Raw genomic sequence first — 17,032 nt, forward strand, 5'->3', positions numbered from 1 at the left:
GAACAATCATTGATGTTAAGTGCGTGGGTCAGACTGTCTTTGATGCTTATCAACAGTATTTTAACCTTTCACGATGGGTCTGTCTTCTCCCCTCTCCTCTCTTGCTGTGCATGGAGTAGGACAGGCATTCCTTCCCTCTCTCAAAGAAGAGCTCAGTTTGGGGAGACCTCAGGGAAAGATCAGGTGGGAATCCAAAAGGGTTTGGTGCCTAGGAGGAGAGGGCAGCGTTATAAGTTAATGATACACAGGCTCCCAAAAGGAGCTTTCTCAGTTACAGCTGCGTGGTAGCTCACAAGTCTTAGATGTCTTGCAGGGCGTTGCTTTCAGCTCCAGCATGGATGCACCTGGGGCGTATTTCACCTGTGGTGGGTAGATCCGGAGGGACACCACAGGTATTGCCCACCCAACTTGGGCTGGAGCCCCTGCCTGCGTTTGCTTCCCCTGCATGTTATGACTCTGGATGGGAAATTTTGTTTACTCTGCTTGTTATTTGCTGTTACCTGGGAGGCTGTGCTGCTTTCTACTGACGCGCCAAAGCGGTGGTGTCCTCTGAAACCTTCTCTGCAGCTCTGGTACCTGGAAGTACAGGGTAAGTCCTTGGTTACAGGCCCTGAAGCTATAAACTTGCAGGCTCATGCTGTTACGGCATAGAGGTTGCTGTCCTGCATCACATGCATGATGTTCTTGGAGCATTCAGTGGCAACTCACTCCCATCTGTAGTGGAGCTTGTAGTGGAGCTAAGTTCAGGGACCGAGAACCAGAGGAACACTGAGAAAACGACAAAAGGTTGTATGGCAGGAGATCCTGGTCATCGTCCTGGGTGAATTCCTCTACCCACACCGGTTTCTCTATATGTGACAAGGAGCTGGTGGCAAGATGTCTTGGGTTTGGTCCTTGCCTTGAGTCCTTCGTTCTTCGAGGTTCAGCTGGTGATAAGGAAATTGCTGGTCCTGGTCACAGAGGTGCAGCGGGGTCGTGCAGGGTGGGAGAAGCTGCTCTGCCCAGCTTACTGGAGTGGGTCCACAAATAGAGAGGACCTCAGTTGTCCAGGAGGAGAGGGAGGAGACCAAATGTTTTTTGTATCAAAACCTTCTCCAGTCTGCTCTGATCTTCAGTCTGCTTTCTCCTGAATTTGAAAAACCTGTGGTTTGGAGGGGGAAAAAGGATTTGGAAGGCAAAGTTTGGATGTGTGGAGAGCAGATGTGGGGATGGATGCTGCCTCCTGATTTATGAGCGATGGAGACTGCTGACACTGAGAGGTGGAGCAGGCACTGTCGGGCTGTTTGGATGCTCTTTGCCTCGTGTCCTCCTCGCCTGCTTCCATCTTGTGCAGATAGGAAGGAGAATGGAGATTACCTTGGAGTTGTCCAGATTTGTCCTGGGAAAAAAAAGAAGTAGATCTGAGCAGCTTTTCTGATAAAACATAATTGTTTAGACAAACTCTGGCTGAACTCGCTTCCTCCTGCAGCCCAATGTGCAGATAAAGGGGGTGGAAGTGGGAGGCTGAGTTCACAGGCTGCTGAGCCCTCCCCGAGGTCACACCGCCCCCAGGATCCCCTGTCCACCCAGTTTGCTGGCCTTGGAGAAGACGAGAGGACACAGTTGGGCGCTGAGGTTGATGCCCAGGCTTTAGGTAGTTCAGTGCTCTGAAATGTGGGGGAGACCTTGATAATGCAGCACATCAGTGCTGGGAGCAGGGAGCCATGGGTGGTCCTGGAGGGCAGCCTTAGATCCATCGTGGCACATCTGCAGAGGATGGATCTCTGTTGCACATTGCTCTGTGGGATGTGGGAGGTGAATCTGCTCCAGCTGTGCTCTCTCCAGACTCAGCGATCCTGGGCGTAGGGTGGCTGGCAGAGCCGTGCCCTAGGGAGATTCCCATTTGGACTGGAAACAATAAGACAGGCAGGACTTGGGTGGGATGTGACCGCAGGAGAGGTGTTGTCCTGCCCTGTGTGGCTCCTACTGAGGACTCCAGAAGTCACATTGTAGAGTCAGATGAAATCTGAGATCCTGCCAAAACGCTGATGTTCCTCCCACCATCCCTCGGGAAACGGTCCTCCTTGCCCTACTTTGTGTAGTAAATAAAAGTTTATTTACAGCCCAGGAACACTCACCCTGAGGTTGGGAGGTGAAGGGCTCCTGCGAGGCCCTGAAGGAGCTGTGGGGTTTCCTCTTGGCTTCGTGGTTTCGGTTCCTGGGCAAAGTCTGGCGAAGGAGCAGCTCTGTGGGTGGGATCTCGGTGGAGCAGAGACCTTTGCATGGGCCCTGGGGCTTGGCTTTGTTTCCCTGCAGCATGGCCACGTGTCCATGTGTCACCTGGAGAGGAGCTGGGAAGAGATAACCAGTGCTCATGTGTGACACGTGGGCTGGAGCAGCCAGGGGCAGCAGCAGGTGATGGGCTGCCATCTCTCTGCCTCCCCCCTTGGCTACTGTCACCCGGCATCTCCCCAGAGGCCACGTTTGCATCGGACCCTGGGCCACTGGGTTGCTTTTCTTGTGTTGGAGCTGAAGCTGGCCTGAGTGTCACCAGCAGCAGTGTACCCTGCTCACCCTGCCCCAGGGCTCTCCATCACCATCTGGCACCTCCTTGCTGTCCCCTCCTTGGTGATGCCTGGGCACATCTCTGGAGCTCAGACAGCGCAGTAAAGCTTTATTTAAATCCCTGTTTGGTTAGAGAGGGAAGCAGTAAGGAGCATGGGTTATGAAGGAGAGCAGCAGGGGAGGAAGCAGCAAGAGGAGAGCCTGGCCTTGCTGCCCTCCTGGCCCCGTGGCTCCCAGCCCAGTGCGTGCTGCATCTCCTCCGTGAAGCTGCTGCAGTAGCAGAAGGGATCCCGGGGCTTGTGCTGTCACCCATGTCTGCCCTTAGCTTCAGAGCAAGCAGAAGGGAGAGCATTACCTCCCTCCTTGTCCTGGCAGCTCCTGCTCAGACAGGCCCCATCCAAAAGTCTTCGATCTTGGTCCTGCTCTGTCCAAACCCTCTGGGCAGCACAGTCGGGGTCCTTGTCTTTGCAGAAGGGGCTCTCTGGGATGCTGCACGGCGCTGGATCCTTCCTCTGCACGCATGGCCTCGGGCTTGGGGAGCAAGGATGGGGCTGAGCAGTGACTGCTCCTTGCTGAGAGCGTGATGTGGGGATGGGGCTGAGCGCTGCTGGCCTGGGTCCATGGGGGTTATGGCTCTGCCCTGGCGCGGCCTGAGATTGCTCTGCAGAGCTTCAGGGAATGAGCATTTGGCTTCTCCCCTGGTCAGAGGAGCGGGAAGGGTCTCTTTGGGGTTATCTCAGCTCATGTGTGGGACAGACAGTCTGTGGGATGGTTGTTTGAAGAGTGAGCAAAGCAAGCCGTCATTTGGGCTCCACTGAAAGAGCAAAGCTGGGAAAGCCTGAAATCATGGGCTGCAGAGACAAGGGGGGAACATGGCTGTGGCTTTCTGCTGGGGAACAGCGCCGCGTCCCTTGGGAGGGACGCAAAAAACATTGTTTTGAGTTTCTGCTTTTTCTTCTCATTTCTAGACATGCAAAATTAATTTTTCTATTTTATTGCCAGCGGCAATATTTATTTTACCGCTCTGCGGCAGCGGGGACTGGGTAAGTTTTGCAAACCGAATTTTCCCTCGACAAGCCCCTCCTCTGATTTTGCACTTCCAGCTGCCAGGCTTGGTTTTAAAACAGCTTGCACTGAGGTCGAAAATATTTGAAGGGCAGAGCAATGCCTCGCAGGAAATGGCTTAAGCTTCCTGCTCCCAAGATGGTGTGAGTGTTAAAACAGGACTGGAGAAATATTATCCGACATCCAGCACGGTGGAAGAGGGCGACCCTTGGGGCGATGTGATGGAAAGGCTGTGTCCCCCGCTGCCTGCGCCCAGCAGCCTCCGCCAGGACGAGGGGCCCTGCTGGTGCCCCCAGACCCCCACACCCCCAACTTTGGAAGGAGGAAAATGGGCAAATTGTTTCCTGCTCCACTGGGCTTCGCTGTGGTTTGGTTTTGAGGGAAACGTGTGGGGAGAGCTGATCAAAAGCGGGGGGAAAGTGTCAGCGGAGTGAATTTCCAGCAGAAAGAGAGCGCTGGGAAAGCACTGGTTTTGGTGAAACGTTTGCGACCGCTTTGTCTGCCACCTTCCCGCCCAAAGTGAGGGGCAAAAGCCTAAAACAGATGATGAGGATCTGAGTCGGTCCTGTTTGTTTGGACCTTCCGCATCTGTCAGCGGAAACCACAGTTGCGTTATTGGCTCCATCGGCGGCAGCGAGGGTCCCCGCTCCGTGCTGGCTGAGCACCATCTGCCTGGCCAGGCAGGGAACAGCAGCCCGCTGCCCGGGACAGATGCACAAGGGTAGAAGAGAAATGAGAATATTTGTGTGCAGACAGCGTGGGGAAGGGTGGGCAGTGAGGAGGGGAGGGCAGGGGCTCTGCAGAGCAGGGTGGTCCTCGCTGGAGCTCTCTGAGGGGTGTTGCATCTTCAGATGTCATTCAGCTTACTGGGGATTACTGCCCCGTTATGGAAAGCTTCCTCAAACCCCGGTTTGTTGGCTGGAGCATGGGGATTTAGGTGATTTTATTCAAAAATGTTATCTGTTGGCTAAAAACCAGCTATGCCACGTGGCTGGGAGCCCACAGTTGCAGTGGAGGAATGAGGTGGGAGCTGCAGGCAGAGCAAGCAGGGTATGGTTTGGAGCTTTTCTCTGTAGCACCTCGGGCTGGTCTGAGCTCACTCACGCTGAATTCTTCCTAACAGTCACGGGGAATCATTCAATTGCTCATAATGGAAGAAAAATTAGACCTCTTACACCCGTGCTGGGACCTGAGTCACTCTGGGAGGCGTTGTTCCAGCTCCAGGAGCAGAAGCAGAGCCTGCGGGTGCCCTCTCGGGTGGGTTTACCATGAAAGGAGCATTATGCTATGCTCCTACCATCCTCCTCCCTGCCTTTCCTCCTTGACCCCTTCTTTTCCTGCTCCATTTCACGTGAGGTGGTGGGAGCCCCGGCTGCTCTGCAGGAGTGAGGAGCAGGAGCGGGTAAGTACCATTCCCAGCACGCTGCTGTGTGCCAGAGGAGGCCGGTAGTGCAGGCTGCTGATGCTCACCTTTCACCATGGCACAAAACCCCGCTAAAAACCGAGCTGCGCAGCCCTCGGGGCTAGGGATTTGGCTAGACACACCCTGTTTGTTTTCCCAGATTTTTCCATGGGGCACTTTTCCCGGGAAAAGCTTTGGCCAACAAACTTGCAGGAGGGAAAGACGAGGCTGATTTAATTCCCAAGGGTAGTTACAACTGGCTTAAAGCTGTGTATGCAGCCCCGTAACACATCAGTGGTGCCCACTGCTCTTGCACAACTTGCTGGGGCTGGTTAAAGCTCAGGGAGTGCGAGCCAGCCCTGGTGCTCGCATTGCTTGCATGGGGGGCAGGAGTGGGTGGGTGGGTGGGCTGGAGGGGCTGCCTTGGGGCTGCAGGGCCAGAGGAGCAGATGGTGTGGCTGTTTTGGGGCAGAAGTACGGTTATTTGCCTCGGAGCCATCCCCATTTGCCTACATGGCTGCAACACTGTGCAGGGACCAGGAGGGTGGTCACATGGAACAGCGGGGGATGAAAAGGCTTTGCTGTCCTGAGCGGTGCCGTGTTGAAGCCAGCTGCTGCTCTGCTCGCCCTGCACCGGAGCAAAACCTCACAGATGGAGCCACGCAGCACCATCGGGTCCATGGGGCTCCAGGTGCCCGTGGGGAGAGAGATGGGGGAGAATTAATCGGAAGAGGAAACACCCTTCCAGAGCAGTGTCCTGGAGCCCTTCAGGAGATTCAGTGTCTCCAGCTTCTGCTGAGCAGCTGTGGCGAAAATGTGGGCTGCAGGAAGGAGTGAATGCCGCTGTGTAAATCACTGTGTGGTTGATTTATTTTTCTTCTTCTTGTTGGCTGACCCCCGGGGTCCCCCTCCCAGCCCTTCCCTCCGTCTGACTGCGGGCCAGCGCGTCCCCACGCGGGACGTGCCCTCCTTCCCACGGCTCCTGCGGAGGGATGCAGAGCCCTGGCGCTGCAGCAGTGGGAGAGGCACAGAAAGGTTTGGGAAAGGGTCTGGAAAGGCTCGTTGAAAGGTTCCTCAGGGGGCAGAGGGCAGCACTTGTCTCGCCGGAACGCAGGTCAGTAGGGAGGCGAAAACTGGTCACTCAGCTTGTCTGAAATCTGAAATGAATGGGCAATTTGGGGCACAAGAAGGGAGATTTAGCCCGTCTCTATGAGACTCTGGGATCCTGCCTTGCCCAGACATCGTGTGTGCTGCCCTGCATAGGAGTTGGGATGGGGAGGGCAGGGACATCCATCATGCATTGGGTAGAGTAAGGCTGTGCTGGAGCTGCCCACAGCTCCCCAGGGCTAAACCCAGCACCCGGCCTTTGCCCTCGGAAGGGCAAAGCCCAAGAGAGCTTGGCCTGGCCAAGCTGTCAGAAGTTGGTGGTACTTGGTCCTCAGACACAAAACCTGTGAGATGAAAAGAGAAGAAACTGATATTTTCATGCCTTGACTTTGCATTCCTGTTTCTTGTGCCTCAGGCTTTACCTATCCCCTGGTCCTGGCAAGCTGGTGGGCTGTCAAAGTGGTTGGTTCAAGGATGCTTTCCAGAAGCTCCAGGGTCTGTGTGCTGGGGCTCTGGGAAGAGTCTGGTGGGACGTGGCTGCTGTTCACTGTTCACTGGCACACAGGGTGAAGGAAGGGTGCTGAGCTGTGGGGTTTTTGACTCTTCAGGTAGACATAGCAATACCTGGTGTGTAGCCTCTCCCCTACTCACAGGACTTGCTGGAGCCAAGGTGCTTTGTGCATCATTTGGGTGGAGGTCTTGACAGCAAATGAGTTACCAGGGCCATAAAGGACCACGGGAGCATTTTGGTGGCTTATTCTGCCAGCCCTTCTCTCCAGCAGGGTAGTTTCCTAAAATTCCCTCCCCTCGCATGGTGGAGCTGATTTATAATGGGGGTGGAGGAGCTTGAGTGGTCCAGCGTCCTGGCAGGACGTGGCTTTCCTTGGGTAGAATTCTTTCCCTTGGTGAAGTTGGAGGCGCAGCTGGTTTCCCCATTGCTCTTCATCAAAAAAAAAAGTTTGCACCCCAGCCCTGGCTTGAATGATTCTAAACTATGGAGGTTAGTGATGCTTTTCCTTCAGGACCAAACACATGAGTGATGGTTGGTGCCCCAAGAGCACTCCTGGTGCTGTGGGGATGTGGTGGGACCTGGGCCCCCAGGGGCGTGCTGAAGTCAGCAGCTTTCTGCTCTCAGCTACAAGAAGGTATCAGAAACAAGAGCTGTATCCTGCAGAACCCAAACCCTCAAACCTAATGGGGCCCGTGACCTTTAAGAGGCTGCGAGTGCTGCAGAGAGAAGCCGTTGCCTTTATCTGCAGGTTGCAGCTGGGGAGGAGGGCAGCTCTGAGCAGCGCTTGGGTCGCTGTGGGGCTGTTCTGCTTTCATGGGGTGATGGGGCTCAGCGGGGTGGCCGCTTTGTGCTGGCTGATGAGCTGTGTTGAGATGAGCCGGTGGGGAGCACGGCGCCTGGTGCATTGGAGCCAGGGACACATGCTGCCGTGGGTCAGTGGCTGCTGCCTCCCCTCCTTGGGGACTTGTAGTCTGGAGCATCCCCTAGCCACGTTCTCCAGTCCTTGTAGGAAATGGAGACAAGGCTGGGGGGGACCCTTGGTGTCCTGCAGGTTTGTGGCCGGGGGAGTTGCTCTGAGTACATCCTGTGAAAGGATCTCCTTCCACTGCACCAGAAAATACGATCTGCTGTTGCGGTGTTAGGTCTGTGGTGCTGCAAAGCTAGGGGTTAGGTGTAAGAGAGCCAAATAAATACATGAACCCCCAAATCAAAACAAGCACCAAGTGTGCACAGTAGATCTGAAGGAATGTTTCTTTTATTCACACCTAAAGCCAAGCTCTGCTTTCCAAGTGACTACCTTCCCAGCAGCTCCTGTGATGGTTCCTGATGGTCCATTGACAGCTTATTCAGTAGCAGCTACTAATTTGAGTGTCTCCACTTTCCCAGCACATGCAACCAGCTGCTTTGCTGGCCTCTGTGACGCACATGAGGACACCATGCTCCTGGTCCTGAGCGCTGGTCTCAGTCTACATATACGTAACGCTGCGTAGGGTGGAGCGGTGATGGCGGGACTGGGCGTGCTGTGTGCTTCGTTCCCCACTTGGTGTGATTGTGGTGTAGGACTGCCCCTAAACATGTCTCAAATGCTGATGTTCCTAGATATATGTGCTGAAATCTCTTGGGAAGCATTACAGCCAAATTAGAATTAGATGCCTAAATACCTTTTAGGATGTATGTCTTGGCTCTTCTGTGTCTCTGAACGCAGCACTTGCCCCATCACCCTGATGCTGGAAAAACATCAAAACCCAAGATGTGTCCTGTCATGGGGAGTGGGATGACAGGAGTAGCGGGGGCAAGGAAGGAAGGGGCTGAATGCCGTGCCAGGGGCCTGGGAGCTCTGGTGGAATTAAGTGCCGTTATTAGAGAGCCTCAGGGCCTGTCTTGGTGTTGGGATGGTGCTGGATGAAGATGCCCAGCACAAGCATGTTGGACCTGGTGTGGAAACTTGCATTGGATGTCCAACTGCATCGGTGGCTGCCCCCAAAAGCCAGCTGTCCCTCAGCAGAGCTTGGCTTGCCCCTGTCCCCTGCTGCCGGGAGTACGCGGGGGCCAGGCCAGGCAGGTCCTGGCTGTGTGTGCCTGGGCAGGGCAGGAGCACCCGCTGGGGAGAGCCTTTTCCAGGAGAGGACATCACACGCTTGTTCCCCTGGCCTGCTGCTTTTTAATGCCTCGGTGTATAAAAGGAGGGACTTGGAAATGTTAGTGCAGCTTCTTTCATGCTACGATGGAGCCTTATGTTAGACCAACTCGGTAGCTAATGTGCTGTAGACGCCTTCTGTACTCGCGAAGAGAAGTGTTTCTCCAACCAGCAGGTTAGGACATCTCAGCGCCAGGTCTGCTACCCCCACCTTTCCTCTTTCTCTCTCCAGCAATTAAGCAACTTGAATCCATCTGGCCCCTCTCATCCAAACTCCTCCTTGAGCTACAGGATGTCCTGTGAGATTACTGAGTGCTTGAATGAGGGGCTTTCTTAGCTCGGTGGAGGCTGAGCAGACCCCAGAGGGCTCCCATGCCGGGGGAAGAGCTCGTTGCCAAGTCGTAGGAGGAATTCCCACGTTCCCGTTCCTTCCCGCTGGCTGCCAAACGCTTGTCCTGTCTGCGAAAGCTGATGTATTTGGTTGGATTTAACCTTTGCTCAAAGAACTGAATAACAGAGATCTTTTACTTTTGGTTTCTGGGTGTAAATTCACAATTCAGTGATGGTTTTGTATGCACAACACGATTCTGTGATGGGAAAAGCTGGAGGAGAGACAGAGAGAGACTTCGCTTGGGTGAAGTCCTTTACAGCAGGAACTGGGAGCCCGCAGAGGTATTACCCTTCCTTCCTGCTCTAACAAAACCCCCCAAACCAGGCTTTAGGTGTCCGCCAGACCGTACTGTTTCAGTAGAAACAAAGAGGCAGCCCCGTGGGATGTGGGATTTCTCACGCCCGTGGTCGTTGCAGGTCCTGCCCGGGCACAGGGACACGCACACGCTCCCACGCTTTCCCAGCCGGCAGCAAGCGTGGCTGACGCCGGCAGTGGCAGCAGTGGATTTTCAGGGAGGGGAAGCGCTCTTCTTCATTGCTTCTTTTCCTGCCTGCAGCCGAAGGCACTATTTTTTTCTGCCCTGAACCCTCTTTTTATTCTCTGATTTTTCTCTTGTGGTGTGAGCCCTGGTGACACCAGTGCTGGTGAGTGCCACCAGTCACGTAATCAGCAGCACCCAGCCCTGCCAAAGTGGTGTGTGAACCACAGCCTGGCCGTGGTTGTGGGGGAGTATGAGGATGACCTGGTCTGAGGAACGTGAGTATGACCCAAACCTCAGCTCCAAGTTCTCAAACCCAGGCAAAGAAGAAGAGAGAAAATCAGCAGGTCCTGAGACTGCCCGAATTAATTTTCTGAGGACATCAGCCGTGGGCCGTGTGTGGGATCAGCAGGAAGGGTGCAGAGCAGAAAGAAACCATGCAAAGAGACGAGAGGTCTCTGAAATCCCATAGTGAGGTTTGTGGGTGTCATGTAGTTCTGCCATGCTGAAGATGCTCCAGCAAAGTCGTTCCTGATTGATTTGGGCCTCAGTATCTGCTGGTTGAGCCCCTCCATGCTCAAAGAGCTGCAGGGAGCTGCAGAGAGACTTTGCTGCAAACGCTGCTCTGAGACCACTCAGCCCAGCAAGGTGCTCCCCCTCCTAAAGTAAGCGCTGAGTTGCATCGTGCTGGAGATGGACAGGCCACCGGTCTCAGCTCCACTCAGCACGAGCAGATCCCCCAGAGCACCGAGCACCCAGCAGTGAGCCAGGAGAAATCACCCTGGTGGAGGTCAGCTCTGCGGCCAGGCAGCTCGTGGCCTCCAGAGAGCTGGAATGACCGGTCTCCAGCGCCCATAGGATTTGGTTCTAATTAAAGGGACACCTGTGTAGGTGACCCCAGGGCACCCCTCCCAGCGGGCAGCCCCGCAGGGGTGGGGAGGGGCTGCTGATGGAGTGAGGCGCTTGGCTGGGGGGGGGCTTTGGAGTGGGCTTCCAGTGGGACCCTGGGGAAGTAGCATGGAGAGGTCGAACCTTACAAGTGTTCGCTGTTCCTGGACCAGCAATTCCTTCCTGCAGCTGAAGCTCTGAGGAGCAGCAGTTCTTTTTTGCTGTGAACACATGGAAATCTGACGCTTGTGACCCACTGAAGAACAGGAACTGAAATAACTGCCCCTTGAAAGGACAAGCTGTTGGTTACCGAATGCAGCCCATGGCACTGTGACTGGACTAGGGGTTATGACCGGTGCCACAACCCTGGTGGCTTTTGGGTTTTTTTTTTGCATATCTGTGTAAATCTCTGCTCTCCCATTAGTGCCTGCCCTCAGCACTCCCTGAAAATTGCCCAAAAATTCCATCTTGGTGCAATTTAGGATGCGCTTCAGCCTGCCCCGAGAACATCTGGTATCTGCACATCGGGTGATATTAATCACAGCATGAACGCGGCCAAGTGTTAAATGGCAGAGCCCTCCCACCTCCCCCCTGCAAATGAAGGTTGTTTCAGTGTTCCAGCAATAAAATTAACCTAGCAGCCCTGGCAGGCAGTGATCTGGCAGGAACAACTGCTGTGTGGGATGAAGGGATGAAGAACGCTGTTAAATGGGCCAAGAAACCATGTGGTCCTCTGACTTTTTGAAATCCCTGTGGTGTTTGAAGTTATTTTCTAGTCCTCCTCATCTTCAGAATCCGCGGCTGTTCCTGCTGTGTCTGCAACTGCTGCCTCTCCCCCGGTGCTTTGTGCTGAGGCGGTGGTTGTTTGGGGTGTAAATGCTGCTCCCTGTTTCTGGGATGGTGAACACCCCCTCGCCCTGCTCTGCTGTAGAGATATGAAAGCGCTTTGCAAAGGGGGGGATGTAGTTTCTGTTGCGCAGATGGAGGAACAGAGCTGTCGAGGCTGCTGAGAAACGTATGTGAATCTGCTCCCTCGGTGGGTGCTTGTGTTTTTGCTCCAGGACACTTCGTGGCTTCCTTTAATGCTGGGCAATGAGCAGGCAGGACTGGCTCAGGGAATATTTTTACTCCGCTTTCCCTCGGGTGACCGCATGCCAGACAGTGGGCAAACCCACACCAGCACCACGCTATTCGCATTGCCCCCAGGAGAGCCTGGCTCAGAGTCACCCAAGTTCTCCCGTCTGTGGCTAAGTTTAAGAAAAAAATTAAAAATAAGACAAAAAAAAATCAGAAGTATGTCTCAAGTGTAGTCAGCACCTCAACCACTGAGGCTGCCGTGTTTTCAGGGGAGGCAGCCCTGGCACTGCCGCATGGGAGGGATGGGGGTGGGATAACTCATGTGGTGCCTTTGATGTGAGAAGCTTTTACTCACATTACCCAGGGAGAAACTCTAATGCTTTTCATGTCTGGTGGTGCGGGAGGCAGTGAGCCAGGAGGGATTTGCTCTGCGAGACCTTTACGAAGGGAACTGAGGAAAACTTCTCAGAAGTTGGGGGGAGATTTGCTGGGGTGGCAGCTGAAATAGGTGCTGGAGCATCCTTGGCTCTTGGAGACACCGGGCAGCGAGCGTTGTCCTCCTTGTGATCCTTGGTTGAGTAAGTGTCTCTGCTCAAGCTCTCCCCAGCCTCCGGGAATAAAGAGCTGTGGCGGGGGCCGTGCTGGGGGCTCCGAAGCCGTGCGGAGGGCAGTGGTGGAGCAGGCAAGCTGGAGCCCTGGCCATGCGATGTCGGAGGGTGAGGAGGGGAAGAACAGAGCAGTGGCTTATCAAGGGGAGAATAGCAGGGGCAGCAGTGAGGGGAAGGCTTTGTCAGGGCCTGTGCTAAGGAGGGAGGCAGAGCTCATGGTGCTGCCTGCCTGGGCTCGTGGTGGTGGGATGGGGAGGTGCTGGGCTGTGGCTCAGCGCCGGGGCCGGAGCAGGCAGGGAGCGGGAGAGGGGAGTCACAGAGGCCAGTGCTGGGTCCTGGGGCTGAAGCAGGATGGCAGCAACCCCATGTGATCCAGGCAGTGGGGGGTCCCTGGGCTGTCAGTGGGCAGTGGGCTGGGACCCTGCTGCAGGCAGGCTGCCCTCACCTCGCTCCCACAACCCTGCAGGGAAAAGGGAACCTGGCTGCTGGCGATGCCAGGTGAGGGTGAGCGTGCTGCCCGTGAAAGGATCCGTACTGAACTGGGGAGCCCTACCGCAGCCAGGGGGGACCAGGTATGGATCTGTGCAGGCAGCAGGAAGGGGCTGCTGCAGCCTCGCCTGCCTGTGAACGTGTGGCTGTATCGTCTTTGCTGGCCGCGCTGCCGATGCTCTTGGCATTGCTTCCCCTGGGAAACACATTTCTGTGAGGAGTGTGTCTGGTGACACAAGGGAGGGCTGGCAGCCTGCGGTTGTCTCTCTCCTTGGTTTCTGCTCTGGAATTTGGTTGTGAGCTGATGGGGAAGGAACCTCCTGGTGTTTGATGGCCCCTTGTTCTGATGAGCGCTGGGGGACATCCCCGAGCATCCTTGTGAGCGCTGGCAGGTGGTGCGTGGCACCAGGCCAGCCAGGCAGTGAGGGGAATCCCCCTCCCCGGCGCTTTTCAGGAGCTCCCAGCGCCCATGGGAAGTGCCCCTGAAAGCAGCCCCCTGCGCTCCCCTCCTCTCGCCTGTCCTGCCCCAGCGTGCCCCCAGACCCGAGCTGCAGCCTGTGTCCGGGACCCGTGTCCCTGTCCCTGCCCACGCAGGGGGATGCACTGTGTGCTAGAGGCACCCGGAGCCTGCGCACACCCCACCCGCCCGCCCCCAAAAAACCCAACCCAAACCCAAAGGTGGGGGATGGGGTTGCCCAGCTGCCTGCCAGGGGTGATCTGACCCCTTCCAGGGGGGAGATGTTCGGCTTCTTGCCCCCAGGACCCCCGGCCCCGCAGTGCGGGGGTGGGGGATGACGGCCGCTCGCTGTCCCCAGCAGCGGGTGCCCATGCGTGGGACAGCCCACGAGGCGCGGACCGCCCCCCCCCCCCCCCCCCCCGCGGCTTTTCTCTTTAATTGGCTCTTTTGAACCAGCCCCGGCCAAACCCCTCCCCCCGCCGGCCCCGGCCCGCGCCGGAGCTGCGGCCGCCCGGTGAGTGCGCGGGGCTGGGGGGTCCCGGGGCTGGGGTGGAGTGTCCGGGGCTAGGAGGCATCCTGGGCTACGGGGTGCTCGGGGCGGGGGGCGGGGAGGGGTGGTCGCCCCAACCCCGCGGCGGGAGATGGAGAAGCCGGGGCCGGGGGGCGCCGGGGGAGGCAGCCTGGTCACGCCACGCTCGAGTCCGGCGCGGGTGCTGCGCGGCGCGGGTGCTGCGCGGCGCGGGTGCTGCGCGGCGCGGGTGCTGCGCGGCGCGGGTGCTGCGCGGCGCGGGTGCTGCGCGGCGCGGGTGCGGCCACAGTTTTGTTCCGTGCAGTGTCGCAGCACTGTAGCCCTGCAAACTGTCCCAGCTGGGAAGTTTGCCTTTTTTTCCCCTTTTTTTCGCCTTTTTTCCCCTTTTTTCCGCCTTTTTTCCCTCCTTTTCTTTCTTTTTTTTTTTTTTTTTTCTCATTTTCACGGCATCTCCTCATCCTTCTCCCACCAGCCCTGATGCCTGTTTGCACAGCAGCCATAGAAAATTGATCCATACTGTATCACACAGTGATACATACAGTGTCACTTAAATCTGTGATGAAGTGACACGGTGGGCGCGCTCTGGACTCGCTGAGCGCACGGTTTTTCTCCTCTGCCTTAGTCTGGTGCAGAGTCCAGAGGCTGGGGGTGCTGGGCAGGGGCAGACAGGGCTGTGTGCGGGGGGTGCCCGTGGGAATCCCCTCTTTTCCCCCGTACCCCCATGACCCACTGGCACCTTTACACCCCTGGGAGGCACCTGGGGGGGTGGGGGTGGGGGTGTCTGCTCCTGCCGGTGCTGCGACCCACTGCTTCTGCCTGCAGGCAGCCCCCGCGCGGGGGAGGCTTCGTGCCAGAGGATTTCAGACCAGGCTTTTTATGTCCATTCCTGCTGTGACCACGATTCATTCAGGGAAGAAGCATCCGGGAGGGAGCTGGGCTGGTGTGTTTGGGCCGGGACTATCTCTGGCTCTGTGAGGGCAGGTTGGGGCCAGGGGGGTAGCTGGCCTCCAGTGGGGCCAATATTGCTGCCCCATGCCGTGGCTTTCAGCATACACTGAGATGTTTATGCAGAGTTTCTTGGAGATTTCATAGTTTAGGGCCAGAGAACACTGACAGAGCATTGTGTCTGCCCTCCCATAAATCGCAGGTCACTCCATCTCATCCCCAAACCCCTCCTCAGACCCACGGACGTGCAGCCCTCCATGAGCTGAGCAGCCTGTGCCCTGCACGGCACCCTGGGCTCGCTCCCACTGCGTCAAAGGTGAACTTGCATGGACCAGAAGAGCACAGGGACACCCTACTATAGCATCAGGCAAGTTTTGGGTTACATATCCCTCGTGTAAGCAAGTTGCTTAATTTTATTGAATTCCCCCTGCCTTGGATGGTGGGTGCTGGTGAGTGCGGCAGACAGAGCAGACCGGTGGTGCAGCTCTAGGGTGGGAAGAGCTTTCGCCGCTGTTGGAGATGTGTTGGCTGAGGGGTCCTGGGTTCCCTGGTGCTGATGGCCCTTGGTTGGTTTGACTGAATTCCCCTGTGAGATAGGTGGGCCTGGCCCGGGTGATGGGGAATCTGCACATGCAGGCAACGCTTGACTGAGCTTTGGCTTTGGGACCAGTGGCAGCTCAGGCACCACCCTGTAAAAGAAAACCTAAGAATTGCGATCACGTGTAAATCCCCAAGTGCTGCTGCCACATCCAGGTGTGATTCCAGATTATAGGGTATAGCACCCAGGAGGAGTGCAGCTGTCCAGGGAGTCTGCCCTGCTATAAGGCATCCTTAGTACAGAAAAGGGCGTGTTGGAATAGAAAAAAAAACAAACCAAAAATGCTTGGAGCATATGGAGTACTGCGATAGCTCTGAGAGCTGTGATTCCTTTTATGCTTTTGTAGTTGCAGTCCATGATTTTCCATGTTGAGAGCAAAATACCTGTGTGGCTGTGGGGCTCATGGATAGCTCAGTGGTGGTGTATTAAATGTATTTGACCTTGCAGCCATTAAGCTCAGGTATTCTTGGTAGCATATGCTAGCCATAGCGTGAGGTATGCAGATGCGGTGGGGTCTAATGGTTTGATGGCTAATAACCCGGCAGCGGCAGTTCCTGGATGCCTCTCCATGGGGAATCCAGACTTCCCCTCTCTGAGCATGGTGGAATTCTTATAGCCTGTGGTTTTAAATGCTGTGATTTCCGTATGGCTGTGACACCACATCCAGCCCTGTTGAGGATGTGCTGGGGCTGGGCAAAACCCACGCTGGAGACGTTGATCCTTGGGTAACGTGCCAGAGCTTCACTCTGGTATGTGGGGAAGGCTGCGCTGGGAAAGGGGAGGACAGCACTCCTGGCGTTACGCTTGCTGGGTGCTGTGACCTTATGTCTGAATACATCTGTATTTTATTTCATTTATGTCTAAAATTTTTTAAGTGCTTTGTGGAGAAGCATATGGTAAAGCTAGCTTGTTTGTTAAAAAATAATAATGAAAACTGGGCTGAAAGAGTTAATCTTGCAAATACAGCTCTGTGGCATCCCGGGGGAGTGGGCAGGTGGGCTTGCAAGGTCACAAGGGGTGTGGGGCTGGGGAGGTGGGAAGGAGCCCTGTAGGGGAGGGATGCAGCACCATGGGGTGTGTGCCCAGCTGTTGCTGGCTGGAAGATGAAGGCAAAGACAGTTCATTTGCATCTGTAGCGGGTGTGAGCACTGTCTGCTTCCCAGCAGCATCCCTGGCTTTGTTCCCTTTCTTTGAAAGGTCCCATCCTTTCAGAGAAGAGGCAGATCTCTATTGTTAATACTCTGAAGCTCTCCGGTTCATGCTGGCTCACCCTCATCATCCTGAGACGTGGTTCCCAAAATGCCGGGCAGTGTTGGCACGCTCATGGGTCCCTCCCTGTGCATCCTCATTGCCATCGGTGATTGCTGCGGTGATTGCTGCGGTGGGGTGCAGCTGAGCATCACCCGGTGGGAATTCGGCAATGGGAATTTCTCCAGTCCCTGATAAATCACATGAGAGCTAATGCCGAGGTCTGGCTGCTCGGGGGGGTGCTTTGAGGCCACCAGACCTTGCCAGGCTAAGATGCCCATGTCCCCTGTGTCCTGCTGCAGGGACACTGCCTGGGTCCAGCCGCTTCTACCCAGCTCTCCCTTCTCACAAACTTGTAGAAAAGTGATTTCTCTTCCCATTTTCTGGCCCTCTCCCAAACTGGGTTAACTCTTGCTGCAGATGCAAAACTTGCTGGAGGGGCTGGGTCAAGCGGGGCTGTAAAAGCCACATTTTCTTTGGGAATCGGATTAAGGCCCCTTCTTCTGTGCTGGGCGGATGTGGGTGACATGAAGTCTCTCTTTGTCCTGGATGGTATTT

At 55.9% G+C, this 17,032-nt stretch overlaps 1 protein-coding gene across 5 annotated transcripts in view; it reads left to right on the top strand.

Annotated features, from left to right (window-relative positions):
• The window catches only part of SEPTIN9 (septin 9), a 144,318-nt gene that overhangs the window by 92,514 nt on the left and 34,772 nt on the right, over positions 1–17,032 (top strand). Inside the window, exons 1-2 of one of the 5 annotated variants that reach the window (XM_056361022.1) lie at positions 13,631–13,668; positions 14,831–14,995. The exons of the other annotated variants lie outside the window; for them this stretch is intronic. The gene's annotated coding sequence lies outside the window, so the exon portion shown is untranslated. Of the gene's footprint in view, positions 1–13,630; positions 13,669–14,830; positions 14,996–17,032 lie in introns of those variants that run through there. 5 annotated transcript variants of the gene reach the window in all.

The sequence above is a fragment of the Falco biarmicus genome, chromosome 1, assembly GCF_023638135.1.
Source record: "Falco biarmicus isolate bFalBia1 chromosome 1, bFalBia1.pri, whole genome shotgun sequence".
In the NCBI taxonomy this organism is placed as follows: Eukaryota; Metazoa; Chordata; class Aves; order Falconiformes; family Falconidae; genus Falco; species Falco biarmicus.